General features: G+C 31.2%; 1 protein-coding gene across 2 annotated transcripts in view; it reads left to right on the forward strand.

The window, feature by feature from the left end:
• Nucleotides 1-14,831, forward strand: part of LOC113512018 (transcription factor SOX-5) — a 388,866-nt gene that overhangs the window by 232,206 nt on the left and 141,829 nt on the right. The window lies entirely within an intron of this gene.

The following is a 14,831-nucleotide window of genomic DNA, read 5'->3' on the forward strand; positions in this document are numbered from 1 at the left end:
TTGAAATCGGTTAAAAGTAAATAGGTACCTACATTAATTAGCTAAATGTAATACAGCATGAATTCAAAGTAACAATAACACGAAATATTATCATAATGGACTCGGCGTTGCCTTTTTTAGCAAGCACCGTGAAAATTTATATTGAACGAATAATTTTATATAATGCAATCGGATAAGATGAATTACTTTATACAAACGGCTCTATTAACCTTAACTAGATTAAATAAATGTATATCAATTAATAATAAGTCGGTATAAAGTTAATTGGTACTTTGTAATACATATATATACGTGTATAGACAGGTTTGTTATTAGTTTTAGCATTATTCATTTATTTATTGCACCAAAAATATAAAAATAAACAATGAAATACAAACAATTTAACAGAAATACAGTAGCACGAAGGTTAAGTTAAATGTAAGGTTAATATATACATTATTTAAATTTATAAATATGTAATTATTAGATTTAGACAAGAGATGGGTAGCAGCGTCCCTTTTAAAACATCCTCAAACGCCTAACTGCGGTGGCCAACCCATCTGATGAGCGTGGCTAGCAAACTAGCAAAATTCTCCTTATGGGGAAGGCTTATGTCCAGCAGTGGGCAGTTACCGGCTGAAGTAAGCCCCGACTTCACACGGATAGGTATATAAGTAAAGATAAATTACTGTCTTATATTTTCTTTAATAAGCAAAGTTTTGATACTTTAGGTTTCATTGTTGTTATTTTCGATCACTAATTTTCTTTTTAAATAAATTATAGCCTATGTTACTCAATGATAATATAGCTTTCTATAGGTGAATGAATTTTTCAAATGGATTTATTAGTTTTTGAGTTTAATTTTGACTTCTCTTTATAATATTAGTATATTCTTTTTTCTTCTTTTTATTCTGCCTCGCCGTTACCTGTTTGTTACTTCGGGTTAGATTTCCTAATCATGCGGCGCCATCTATTCTTATTTCATGCATACTCATGTATATATAGTATTCTATAATCTACTTTATTTTAATTACATGTTCTTTAGTCGATTGATAGTACTTTATATAAATACCATATTTAAGGTTCTAAAATCTTTCTTCACAAGTTTGCTGGTTAATGCTACGTTCTTGCTTTTCGAAAATCTTTCCGCATATTTCAAATTGTAGTATCAGTCTACCTCTATTTATTTTGTTAGGTAGATTAAAAACTATTTTTTGTTTTGCTTTGAGATACAATTTGATAACTTAAGCTTTACGTAATTTTTGTACTGGACTTAATATAGTTAAGGTTTTCCGTAAATAAATTTATATTCAAGTATATTTATTATCAGTTAACAGGATCCATTTTAATCCAGATTTAATATTATGGTAGTAAAGAATTGTCTGATCTAAGTAATAACTATTAGGTAATTTATTTATTAAAGGTGCAGGGTACAATGGTCTTAATAGTAATACACACACACACACACACATATATATATATATATATATATATATGTACCTGCAGAGTTTAAGCATTATTATATCTTAATGGAATATATATATATATATATATATATATATATATATATATATATATATATATATATATATATATATTCCATTAAGATCGATATATCTATACTAGTGATGTACATTTAATACAATCATAACAATTTGAATATAATGCTTAAACACTCAACGTAATTACATTTTTTTATATATATATTTTTATATATATATATATATATATATATATATATATATAATTGAAGAATTTGTTTTAAAACATTAATATATGTTGGAACGGAGAAAATAGAAATAGAAATCTAAGCTCTAAGTGATACCTGCTGCTGAAATACAATAAGCCATAAACTAAAATTTCATCCAAACCAATAATCCTCCACCGTGCGTTTTTCAAGACTTTCTGTCCTTTGGAATCAACTGCCAGCAGCAGTATTTCCGAACCGATACGACAATATAACTTTCAAGAAAAGAAATTCCTTTTTAAAATCAGTACACCTGAAATGGCTGAAAAATACTTGTATATATATATATATATATATATATATATATATATATATAATTTTTTTTTATTGTAAACTATATACTGGAACAAATCTAAGCTAAGTAAAATTAGTAACTACCTATCTACATAATTACGCTTAGATTGTCCTATAGAGTTCAGGCGTTATACTATTAATAAAGTCAGTATCTAAAAATACTAAATAATTAATTATATTTACTGACAATAACTAGTAGATTAACTATATCACTGTTGTATGATAAGTTAAGTATTGCGAGTTTATAGAGTGCTTCTTACGATAATAATACCAAAACAAATCCCAAATATATAATGAGAAGGTATTTCTCAAAATAATTGCTATGCTAACGACCATTTAATTTTAGACATACTACATTTAAATAAATACACAAAATGTTAACAGAGACTAAAAAGAGTAACTGTTAAGTCTCTTGCGGACTTTTCTCAACAGATAACAACTCTCCGAACCCTGAATTTATAAAAAAATCACGATTTAAAATGCTTGTAAACAAGTCTGTTTGACTAAAGATGATTTGGAAGTGATTCTCTTCAAATACTTGCTTCAGTGACATTCACTATACTATAACGTCATCTTCCCTCCATCGGCCTTTAACTGTCCACTTCTAAACATAAGCCTCTCCCAAAAGAGGGTTTTGCCAGAAGTTGCCAAGCATTGGAAGGCTGTTTGGCAATCGCAGTTAGGCTTCTCCTTCATAAGGAGTTTTTTTTTCTAATAATTGTTATGCTTGGCAGTCGTGTCGACAACCGCAGTTAGGTTTTGGTTATGCTTTAAGAAGGATGCTGCTGCCCATCCCTCGACTATTAAATTCCCTTAGTCGTCTCTTACGACACTCACGGGAAAGAAAGGGATGGCCTATTCTATACTGGGGCCACACGGCCTATTAAATTGTCATATTCACCTAGATATATATACTTTTAATTGTTTGTTTGAGTGGTAACGATATTAATTTTAAAATGACAATTTGTTATTGAAACAACTTTGTAACTTTTTTTTTCAATATTAGTCAAAGAAAGTACATTAATAATATGAGTAATTATTATGATTAATAATTGTGTCATTCAGATACTGTAGATAAGTACTACTGTTTAATTTCTAGAAAATAATATGACATATTAATTCAATTATAATAACAAGTACAATTCTTTGAATTACGATTGATCTGTAATGTAATTAGTGTTTAACAATATTTTGGTTCTCTCTAAATAACAAAGCCAGAATACGATCCAAGGACTTGTATTGGATTCATTAAAAAATATGGTCCGCATTTTATAAACATATAAAAATGTTAAAACATGCTCGGAGTCAACACCAATGTCACCGGTTCACATCTGGTGAGCTTGTTGTATGTAGATGTTTAAGTCATACATAAATTCTGCTCATTAGTGTATCGGTATTTTGATATCAATAATGGATTTTTTCGCCAACAGTGGGATGTTATAGCTTTTTTTTTTCTAGTTTGACATACTTTTAATGATAACGTTTAGTAGTACGAGTACTCAGGTCAAAGGTTTTCGGCTAAAAAACTAAAGAGGACTTGTGGAGATAGCTAGAATTGTTATTTCACAAAAAAGGCTATGTTTTTATAACAAGAGGTATTCTGAATAAATAGGTATAATTCTACTATTACTATAAAGTTTGAATTTTGTATTTTGAGTATTTATTAATTACACTTAAATAGCTGAACAATTTTAAATTAAATTTAATTTCTATACAGATAGACTATGGTCTGTTTTATATTACCATAAAGGCATTATTATCTTCGATGTAGGGTAGATACTTTATATACTAATAATAAAACGGACAAAGTCGTATGAAACATCTTGAATTAAAACTTAAATTTCAATATTTTATCCAAAAATACCGATCGCCTCTTTCGCTCCATCCATAATTAGTATTTTTTATTCTTGTCCTCCAGCGGTACCAAATGGGCATTATACGCCGGTGACAATTGTTAATTGGCATCGTTTCCATGCCGCTCGCGATAAATGGCAAATTTTAAACTTGCCGTATTGTTGATTCGATAAGTTGGCGCGCAAATTGCCGCATTTAAATTTTTAAATTAAGTAGGCGGTAAATTAACGTGAATTGATCTGTTGTTTGTCGAAATTTCGTCCGGCGTACGTTACCCGCGCGGTTCTCTTATACAAAACCTTAAATTTCTTTTAATGACCACAGTTTTAAGTAATAAAAATGTGTCAATTTGTTAAGTTACTCCCGAGATTCGGTAAATTACGATTTGGGTAGATGAGGTGTACCTGCAATTTAAAATACGGTTTATTACACTCGCTCTGTTGAAAACCATTAGATTTGATTGTTTTTTTTATTGCTTATATTTCAACTAATAAGGTTAGATAGTAAAATTATAATTGAATACAATTCAAATTTCTTTTTAAAATAAAGGTATTGCTGTTAATTCAAATGACTGGCTTAAAACGTATAAGTACTGCCTTGTCTATCTACTTAATCTGTAATTAGCCAAAGGAATACAATTTTAGACATAAAATTTTATTTATAGGAGCATGTTACATGCCTTCTGCCTAATGACTATACTTTGTATCTATATTTCTACCCTTTTTCTTTTAACTATACTTACCTAATATAAGTTTATACTAAAGATTTAATGTAAATATTAATCGAGTTTAATGAAAATTTCTATTTACCTAAATATGTTTTTGTTTACTTCAATTAGAGGGATAGGATAGTTTATATCTCGATGAAAAAAAATTGTTCTGATAAGTAAGGGCAGAGGGGAGAATGATGTTTGCTGAGCTAGTTAGTAATAAACATTGTTTAAAAGATTGAAATTAACACATGAATCGTCATGTAGTTCCGGCATAGAATGGGCCATCCCTTTCTTTCTCGTGGATGTCATAAGAAGTGGAAGGTACTAATTAGTCGAGGAATAACTCTTAAAACATAACCAAAACCTAACAACGGTTACCAACCCGCCTGTGAAGCGTGGAAACTACTGGCAAAACCCTCCTTATGGGGGAGGCCTATTTTCAGCAATGGACAGTTAACGACTGCTATTTTAATTCTATCACGTAGATAAGTACAATTATTTGTTCAGTGTCTATTCCCACAATTCCAGAAACTGGGATAAAGCAGTCAATTGTTTTTAATAAATATTATTTTTGTTATTAACCAACAGGAAACCGTCTCACATATTTATATTAAACAGTGCCCGCAATGAAAACAGTCGTAAATTCAATCGAATGTAAACCTTAACACTGGACCGGATGCGAGGAATATTAAAAAAATATATGTAACTATTCACCAAACATAAAATACCTATATGTACTAAATAGGCAACGTCAAAGATACGGCGCACTGGTGCAGTCGTAAAAAAATGAAGATGCGGTCACGTTTAATAACCGATTTATAACTATTTAAAAAATCGATAGGATGTGGTTTTGTCTTTAAGATCTCAATGTTAAATCAAACATCGCGGTTAAAATATAGTGCTTCTAACGTGTTTACGAGCTAACGAAGTAATGGTTAAAATTTGTTTTGGTGTATTTCTTTAATTTATCTGCTTTCAATGATAGTATTGCTTTGCTCAGATAGAAATTACCATGACGCTTCACGTTCGCGGTATAAGTAGGTTTACGATTATGCTTTACACCATAATTTTGCAACTTTATACAGGTAGTTGTTTTATAAAGTATTTATGAATGTTTTGTCACGTTTATCATTTACCGATGACAGTTAATTACTGATTGGCTACCTATTCGAGATATAAAATCTGGTGTTGAGAGATACTAGCTTTCACTGTAAAAGTTTCATCGTTAGATAGGTTATTCGTATATTGGTTATTTTTATTACTATTTCTTTATTTGTAGAAATATCGTATGTACCTACTGCTTTTTCCGCCTATTCTCAAAAGAGGTGAACTAAATATCATTATAAATTAGGGTATTTTGAAAATTTACTTTTTGGACTTATCAGTAAGTTATGTATATATCTGTCTATAAATAGATACTACAAATCTATCTACAAATAGATATATCCTATGTCTAAACAAATACAATAAACGAAACGAAGTAAATGGGCTTAGATATAATCCTTCCAATTATTGAAAACAACTCAAGTTTAATTTTCAAATTGGATTAAAATACTGAAACAGATGCACAATTATAAATTAAATTCAAATTATGGACGAATTGTAGGTATCCACACTGATATCAAGGGCTGGGTTAGTAGATAAGTAAATTATTGATCGTAAATCATACTGTATCTATGTAATTAGATAATTGAATCTGTCAAAATGAAATACTAATAATATTAAATAGAGAAATTCATAATTTCAATTATAATTTCATTGAATTTAATCGAACGCCTGTTCTCATATAAAAAGAAATCTCAGGGCATATCCGCCAAAATTAAGTAGGTCGATCACGTAGCGAGTTAGCATTGTCACATCGTATTCATGTAACCCGACAGCATTACCACCCCACATTTGCCCTCGATTTTTTTTTTTTTTATTAATTCCCGACACGTCTCAACGTCGCGACTCGTCTTTGTTCGTCCCATTGTGAATACGTGTGTAATAGAAATACAGAATAACGCCTCGTATGCTTATTGAATGGAATTTTCGTATTTTGTCCCCGAGCTTTGTTGCGTAATACACTGTGCGACGCGCGCGAGTCGCACTATAGAAATGTCAGGTAGGTATTTGCTATTTTTATTTGTAGACATCCTTCAAATCACAATCCGATTAATTTGTTATGAATGTAAATATTATTCAATATTTTATATATCAATACCCACAATAGACAGGTAATTCACATATTCCTGTACTCAAATGATACCTATAATATTCCTAGAATGTTACCTATTTTCAATACTGATTTCGTTGCAGAATTTTGCATTTGACGTGGTTAACCTTTTTTCTTTTAAATTTAACTCTTTATCTTTCTCTAAAAGATTACAATAATAAATTTAATATAAATACAATCTATTCTAATATAAAAGATTGCACTGAGAGATAAATACAAACAATTACAAGAAAAGAGTACTATGAAAAAACAATGGGCCTTTGGATGGAGAAGCGTAATTATAAATAGTTTTATCGGGAGCACGAACGTGTTGGTTTTTTCTACCAACCTTATAGTATTTTCTTTTCTATGCTTTAAATGACTTGTTCCATGAAATTTTAGGTTATGAATGAAATAAAGACAAATAGTTACCAAAGGGAGACTTTGTACAAAAGTCGATTGTTTGGGTACCTCTGTCCCATTCGAGTTTCTACCGTGAAACAGTTGTGTTTGCATGGCTGTGTTTCGTCTTGAAGGGTCGGATATAGCCTGAATTTACTGGGTACGGAGGAATAACACCTGAGTCCTCAGGAATGGCAACGCATGAAGGGTATCATGGGCGAAACAGTATACTCTGTTATGTCCATGGTACTTTTCATGTCTATAGGCGACGGTTACCACTTTCCATCAGGTGGACCGTCAGCTTGTTCGTCATTCTAAGTTGTAAAAAAAAATTATCGGCTATACAGATACAATTGGTATACTTAATATTTATTGAAATTATTTTTAAAAAATACCTACAAATTCTTTAATGGGTAGACAGAGAGGACCGTGTCCAATGGCCTCTATCCTTGCATGATAATATCCATTGCTGCGTTCCCTTTCATTAATATCATGTGTTTAGAACAGTTTTGGTTTCAATGACTCTTAATATCTATTTCTATAAATTCACATTGTTTTCTTTTTAACCGACTTCAAAAAAGGGAGGTTTTCGGTTTGGTTGTTTTATTACGTTTGTTACCTCATAACTCTGTCAGTCAGTCAGTTGTGGAAAATTCTTTCATTGTTTGAAAGGATATACTTATAGATTGGTCCCTTAAAAATTTTATCAAAATCAGTATAATAATTTAGTTTTAAGATCAAAATAACTGGTTTTATTATAATTGAAGTTAGTTTTTTGTAGGTCACAATTTTTTTTATACCACAAAGGTGTCAGACAAGCATACAGCCCGTCTGATGGTAAACGATCACTGTAGCCTATTGGTGTCTGCACAATCTTTATTTATAATTATTACAAGGCGATAATCGATCGATTGTGTAATACTGGGATCATTATTTTCGGAGAAATATAGAACCTAATACGTATGTAGGTAGAAATTCACACCCCGTTTCTGTTCATTTTGATTTTTATGCTAAATAAACTTCATTGCTCCGAGGACAATACAATTTGCCCTTTAGATTCGAACCCCCTTACCTAACAATTTGTCCATTTTGGTAGACAACAGTTTTCCGTTTCTTTCAATGCGAAGTCTCAGAGCGGGACATAAAATGGTTATTGTATGGAATAAAGCATAAACTCAAAGCGTGTAATAAATACATTTTAAATATTATTAATGAAAAACTACAAAATGTATCCGTAATAATTACAATCGACATACGTTTACACTTGAAAACTACGTCAATATTCGAATACTTTATGTAAATGTTATATTTTTTATTATTTTCTATTGGTGGCATTACTAAAAGTATATTATTTTACTGTACTTATATATGACATTCCTGGTGTACAGGGATCGTGTATAGGCTACGGTGACTCCGTTCACTATCAGACGAGCCATATGTTTGTTTGATACTATAGTAGTATAAAAAACAAGTCTTAGTCTTACAATATGGTTAATTAATAAAAAAATAATTATGCTCACTATTGCTACTTATCATTCGTTCCGGGGACTGTAATACAGGTATTAACGAGGATTGCTTTGCTTATACATATCATATATTACATATATTTATGTTTGTTATTCAATCACGTTTAAAGAACTGAACGGATGTCATTAAATTTAGTACACAGATATTTATCTAACACAGAGTAGTTTATACAGTAATACACGCGGAAAAGCCGCGAAATACAATTAGTAACAAATAATATTTAAATTTATTGGATTGTGTAGGTAAGTATGTGTATACATTATACTTAATATATAACTTTTACGAATAAGTGGCTAAAGTAAATGCTTTCACCAATTGCGTAAATATTTTCCTATTTCTTATCGCTACATGTATTCACTTGTACCACGCACTCTCAAAAGGCGATTGGCGAAAGAAAACCCTGTAGGTGTATAGTGCCCTATTGTTTGCAGTATGGAACCCTTCTGTTTGCTTAGCACGTGTTTTATTGTGCAATTATAGAACAATTATTGAAGGGCCACCTCGCTGACTGAATACTAAGGAAGCGTTATTGTTGAATTTTTACAAAAGGGAAGTATTGAATCTTTCTAATACGAGTACTTAACTGTACAAAGTTTTGAGGCCAAAAATCTCAGATCTTCGGAATTTATTCAGACTAACACAAAATCTTAAAATTTTAACGAGGTCTGCAGTTAACAACCATCTTCCTATTATCTCTACACCTAGTTAAATTTTATAAATTTTTATTCCAGGACTTTTTTTTATAATACTTATTAAATTCAATTTTTTTTGCTTTCTACAATATTTGATTGAAAGATCTTAATAGTTAATAAAGTATTGTATTGTAGACCCTTGTCGGGCACAGCAATTAGAACTAGAACTACTTAGAACAGGGGTGCTCAAAGTTGATCTGCTGACGATCTACCTTAATATTGTTAAACTACGATTGATTGACTCTGAATAGCTGCAAGTATGTGTGATGCAGGATTGTTGTCTAGGTAGGGTGTATCGTGGCATTGATATTAATTTTTTGCTCGATATGCATTTTTGGTCAAGTTTGAGCACCTCTGATTAGAATGTTTACAAGTTAACGGCCTATCTATTGGCAAGTGGTAACTGTCGCCCAATGGTAGGTACTTCTCATGCTTTGCTGTATCTGATTTCTATGGGGTTTTGCCTCTACACCCTGTAAATTCACTGTCACTTATTAAACCGAAACAGCTATGCAAGCATAACTCTTTCAGGATAGAAATACTCGTGGAACAGATATATCCATCCATGCATACAATGTTTTAACCGACTTTAAAAAGGAGGTTCTCAATTCGTTTGCTTTTTTATTTTTGTTACGTCATAACTTCGTCAGTCGTAAAACCATTTGGAAAATTCCTTTTTTACCTGAAAGGATATATTTACAGATTAGTTTCATAGAAATATTATCGAAATCGGTTCAATAGTTAAATTTTTAGAAGAAAATAACTGGTTTTGTCACAATTGAAGAAGATTTTTTATGGAACAAAATCTTTAATTATATACACGTATACAAAGTCTCCCTATGGATGTATAGGAGTATCTTGATATTAATTCTATACATATAATAGAGTGAACATTAACTACTTATACCATATCCAGTAGGCACCATAATAATTCATAAAACGATTGATGTGAAATCAACAGGTCTAAATCGTATTTGTTCAAATCCTTTCACACACATAATAACACGAAACCTGAGCACGTGTATCGCCTCATTGTGCAATATCATAATGGGCATTTCCTTCGGCTGTGGGGTCAAATAGGCCATGACAATTGTCAGGAAGCCTTTTATTTTCGAGATCCATCGATGAGACGGCACGGCACGTAGTTAGAGGGTTGGTACCTTACCTGATATTTATATCAAACAAATAGGTAAGTACGACTTCATATTCGTACTTCAGTGGTTGCGTTCAGTATTACCTTTGCGATCATGGGTTGGCACAGATAGATTCGCAAACAGTCGATATATAATAATGCAGTTAACGTAATAATTTCGAGAAATTTCCCCTTCGTCCACATTAATGAAGACAAAAACTGGTCTTACCAGTCAAACTTTACATTCGTTATTATCACATTAGTTGTCTTCTGTCCTCTGCTGTACATAAACTTTTTCGAGAGTGAGATTTTGCCAGTAGTTACATTGGCGCTTGGCGGATTGGCAATCGCAATAAGGCCTTGGTGATGTTTTAAGAGGGAAAGGAAGGGGTTGCTCATTCTATGCTGTGTGATTCCAGGCAAGTGGATTGGCATAAGAAAAAATTGGGAATGTCTGCAGCTTGAGCGGTATGCATAATCTATTGTTAAAATTACTAAACGACGAACTAAGAAAAGAATAATGCCATATATTCAAAAGCTATTAAATTTTAGAGACTTTATTATGAGCTAAACTAAAATTTACGCCGAAAGTCAAGGATTGACCCTCGTGAAAAGCGTGGGAAGGTGAGCCAAACATGTGGGCGTATAAAAAGTACCCATAGAGACAATTCTAACATTATTAGGGCAAACAGTGATCGATGTAATTCTACTATAATTAAATGCAATGATTCCTTGACAGTTGAAAGTAAACACGCCCCTGTCATCCGGACATGTGTTTGTTTGTTAACGAGAAATATAGCTGACGGAATAAAACTCGATTGACATATTGCTTTAGTATTGTGGTGGGATTGATTTAGGATTGGATAATTATAACATCGATTTTGGGTTAGACCGCCACCCGCATTCGTTTACGAGGGTCCACCAGTATTATTCCTTACAAATATTTTGCTTTCACAGATTTCTAATCTGTCCATCGTGGTTGATTTCTGGTAAATTCGTCACGATTGGCCACTGACCTGACTTTATGCTTCATCATGACATGTCTTTATCATGCCTTACCTGGTACTTCGCCGATGTATAGCGATAGCACAGGCGAAGTAACGATTTCATTTTCATATTATAAAAAAAAGTGGAGATCGATAGGGTAAGACGAACTATTCCAACCAGGGACTTGTATAGCAAGGGTGTTATACTATTTTCAATCAATTTCAAAAAGAATTTCAAAAGAATCCTCAATTTGGTTGTATTTTTTTTATGTTTGTTACTTCATAAATCTGCTAGTTCTAAACCAATTTAAAATATTCTTTTTCATCTGAATGGAATACTAACAGATATGTTGTATTTATTGCAGAATCGTATTTTAGTATTACAGGAGAATGACAAAATTTGCCGAGGTCGATTATTTATAAATTAAATTTTAGTGTCTTATTAATTTTCCAATGATGACTAAATGCTTATAAAAAGCAATAAAGCTAATTAAATCCAGTATGCTCGTGTACCATTTGATTGTCCTTGATGAAATAGTTGTTCGCCATGACAATACATAATTACCTTTTCAGTATAATTGCACCTTACAGATATTACTACTATTACCTTACTGATATTATTAATTATTATGAGTTATTATAGTGTAGTTTATCTGTGACATCAATGGTATTGCTTATTAATTTCTACAAACGATAATTCTTTCATAAGAAGTATTTGTTGTTAATTTTATGTTGTAATTCATAGAAGAAAACTTAATATTTTATAGGATCGAAAAGAATCTAATACATCTTTAAATAGGTTTACCAATGATTTCCATTTACTATAGATTTGGAAAAATATATTGTTTTATATATTGTACATAATAACGTATAATTTTTCGAATTATTATTCTTTACACATAACTCATAGTAATAATAACAATGACTCCCATGTATTATAAATGGAAGATATAAACTTTATACAAAATTTTACGACATAGATTAAATTCGGTGAAAAGAAAACACATATTGTTCTTACAATAACCCGGCGCTATAGTCCTGCATCCTGTGAATATTTTACCATCGTTCGATGCGTAAACCCATAAAACTCTTTATTATAAATATAACCGTGAGCGATAGTTTAATTTTATGGAAAAAAATGTTACAATAATAATCAAACGCGCTTGTTTCAGACTTCCGTTCGACGAACGTGCTAAGATTATGTATGGTACATAATGTTCTAACAATTCTGCAAATTTAGGTCCATTGTGGTAATCTACTATGTTACCTAGCATTAGTTGTAATGGGTATACTAAGTTTCGACTTACTTGATAAATTGGAGTTCGATCTAGCAAGTAAACATTATCGTATTTATGAAACTTAATACCTTCAGAAGTGTAGTCAAAATAAAAGCAAAAAAAATTTGAACCTTACGACGGTTTGTATGAAAGTTCGAAAGTTATGAAATTTCTGTTGCTTTAAAGAGAGTATATGAAACTGAGCTTTCATAAATTTTACCACTGGATTTCGGCTACTAATCCTATACAGAAACTAATAAATATATATAAAATAATGCAACTACAATTAAGCAAAGAGGAGATTGACAATCAACCGATTTTAAAAAGAAGCAGTATCTCAATTCGGTTTTATTTTTTTGTTTGTAAGTTTAATTTTTAAATAAAAATAACAGATTTCGCCACAATTAATATCTTTTTCTGGGACACAATCTTTTATGTATTATTTTTCGTGTATATGTTATGTAATGTCTTTAATTTTGCACCAATTTCAATAAATCTCTTGGTGTTGTGCTTTTTTTGTTTCCGTATTTAGGCTCTGTTTTCTTTACGAAATACATTTTTTATTTCTTTTATTGTATATTTACTTAATTGTAACAATGTCATCCAGACCCAGTATTTCTTTTTTTTTTATACAACTTAAAATAGCAAACAAGCTGACGGCCCACCTGATAGAAAGTGATAACTGTCGCATATGTACATGAGCAGTACCATGGACGTAACAGAGTATACTGTTTCGCCCATGACATCCCCCATACGTTGCCATTCCTGAGGACTCAGATGTTATTCCTCTGTACCCTATAAATTTACGCCATATCCTACCCTAAACCGAAACACAGCTATGCAAACACAGCTGCTTCACGGTAGAAACACGAATGGGACAGAGGTACCCAAGCAATCGACTTTTGTACAAAGTCTCCCTCTGGTTATCCTTTTAAACTGTCTCTATTCATACATGCACACATATCTTTGAACAAATAAAATCTGAATCATTCGTCACATAATTTGTTTCCTCTACTAACGTTCACGTTGACAGACTTAACGTATCCCTAAATTCAGAAACTACCAGTCGCTTCATTTTACAGACAATAAAAGGTATTGTGTAGGGTCCTGTTACGTTCAGATTAATTTATTAGTTAACTAACTTGTTAGTAGGTTGTTGAGATATCAGCAGTATCTTTTTCTTTTATAGACTTCCGTATAACTACTTTTGTTTTAAATTATTTTTTTGCTAGTAAATAGATAGGTTCTTGTCTTAACGTATTTTCGATTTTTAACAATATTATTATATTATATTATATTATTTAAATTGTTGCATTTATGACAAATAGAAAAGTCTCTTTTCCAAAATTACATAATGAAAAACTTTACTTTTGCTTTTTTTTTAAACCAGACTGCAGAAGATAGCGATTTGCGTTAATTCTGTCCGTTATTTTCTCTGTGTGATCTTTTAATTTTGTTTCTATTAAGTATTTTACTATAATTTTGTAGGACATCATAATACGACGTCGTTAGTTTTGTTCTTATTACTTAGAGTACTGTAAACTATAGGATAATAATATGATAATACTCAAATCCTGTCTGAAATTAAAGAATTCCTCGTCGGTATTTTTTTTTTATATAACTTGTGATTTTGCGATGTTTACGTTCAAGTAAAAAAGTGGAGTGTTTATTTTAAAATATATGTTTTTATAGTCAACCATATTTAAATAATTGTGCATATATTTTAATCGATATCAATCTTGATTCGATCTTGATGATTCACCCACGAAATTTTATACAGACGAAAATTGATTCTAAATATATATGATCAAACAAAAGAATGCATCTCTCGCACTCGATGTATTGTACTGAAAGATAAACTGAACACATGCACTGCATTAACACATCTGGGCGCTCAGCAAAGCGAAAAAATATCGAATTTCCACTGAACATCCACTTTTTGCCAGATTTTGCTAGACACAACATTGGGATCTATAAATTTTATTATTGTTTGCATGCAATCAATTGTAATTTGATTGTCTCGAATTACTATTGT

Source organism: Galleria mellonella, unplaced genomic scaffold (assembly GCF_026898425.1).
Source record: "Galleria mellonella isolate WM207_F2 unplaced genomic scaffold, CSIRO_AGI_GalMel_v1 utg184, whole genome shotgun sequence".
Taxonomy (NCBI): Eukaryota; Metazoa; Arthropoda; class Insecta; order Lepidoptera; family Pyralidae; genus Galleria; species Galleria mellonella.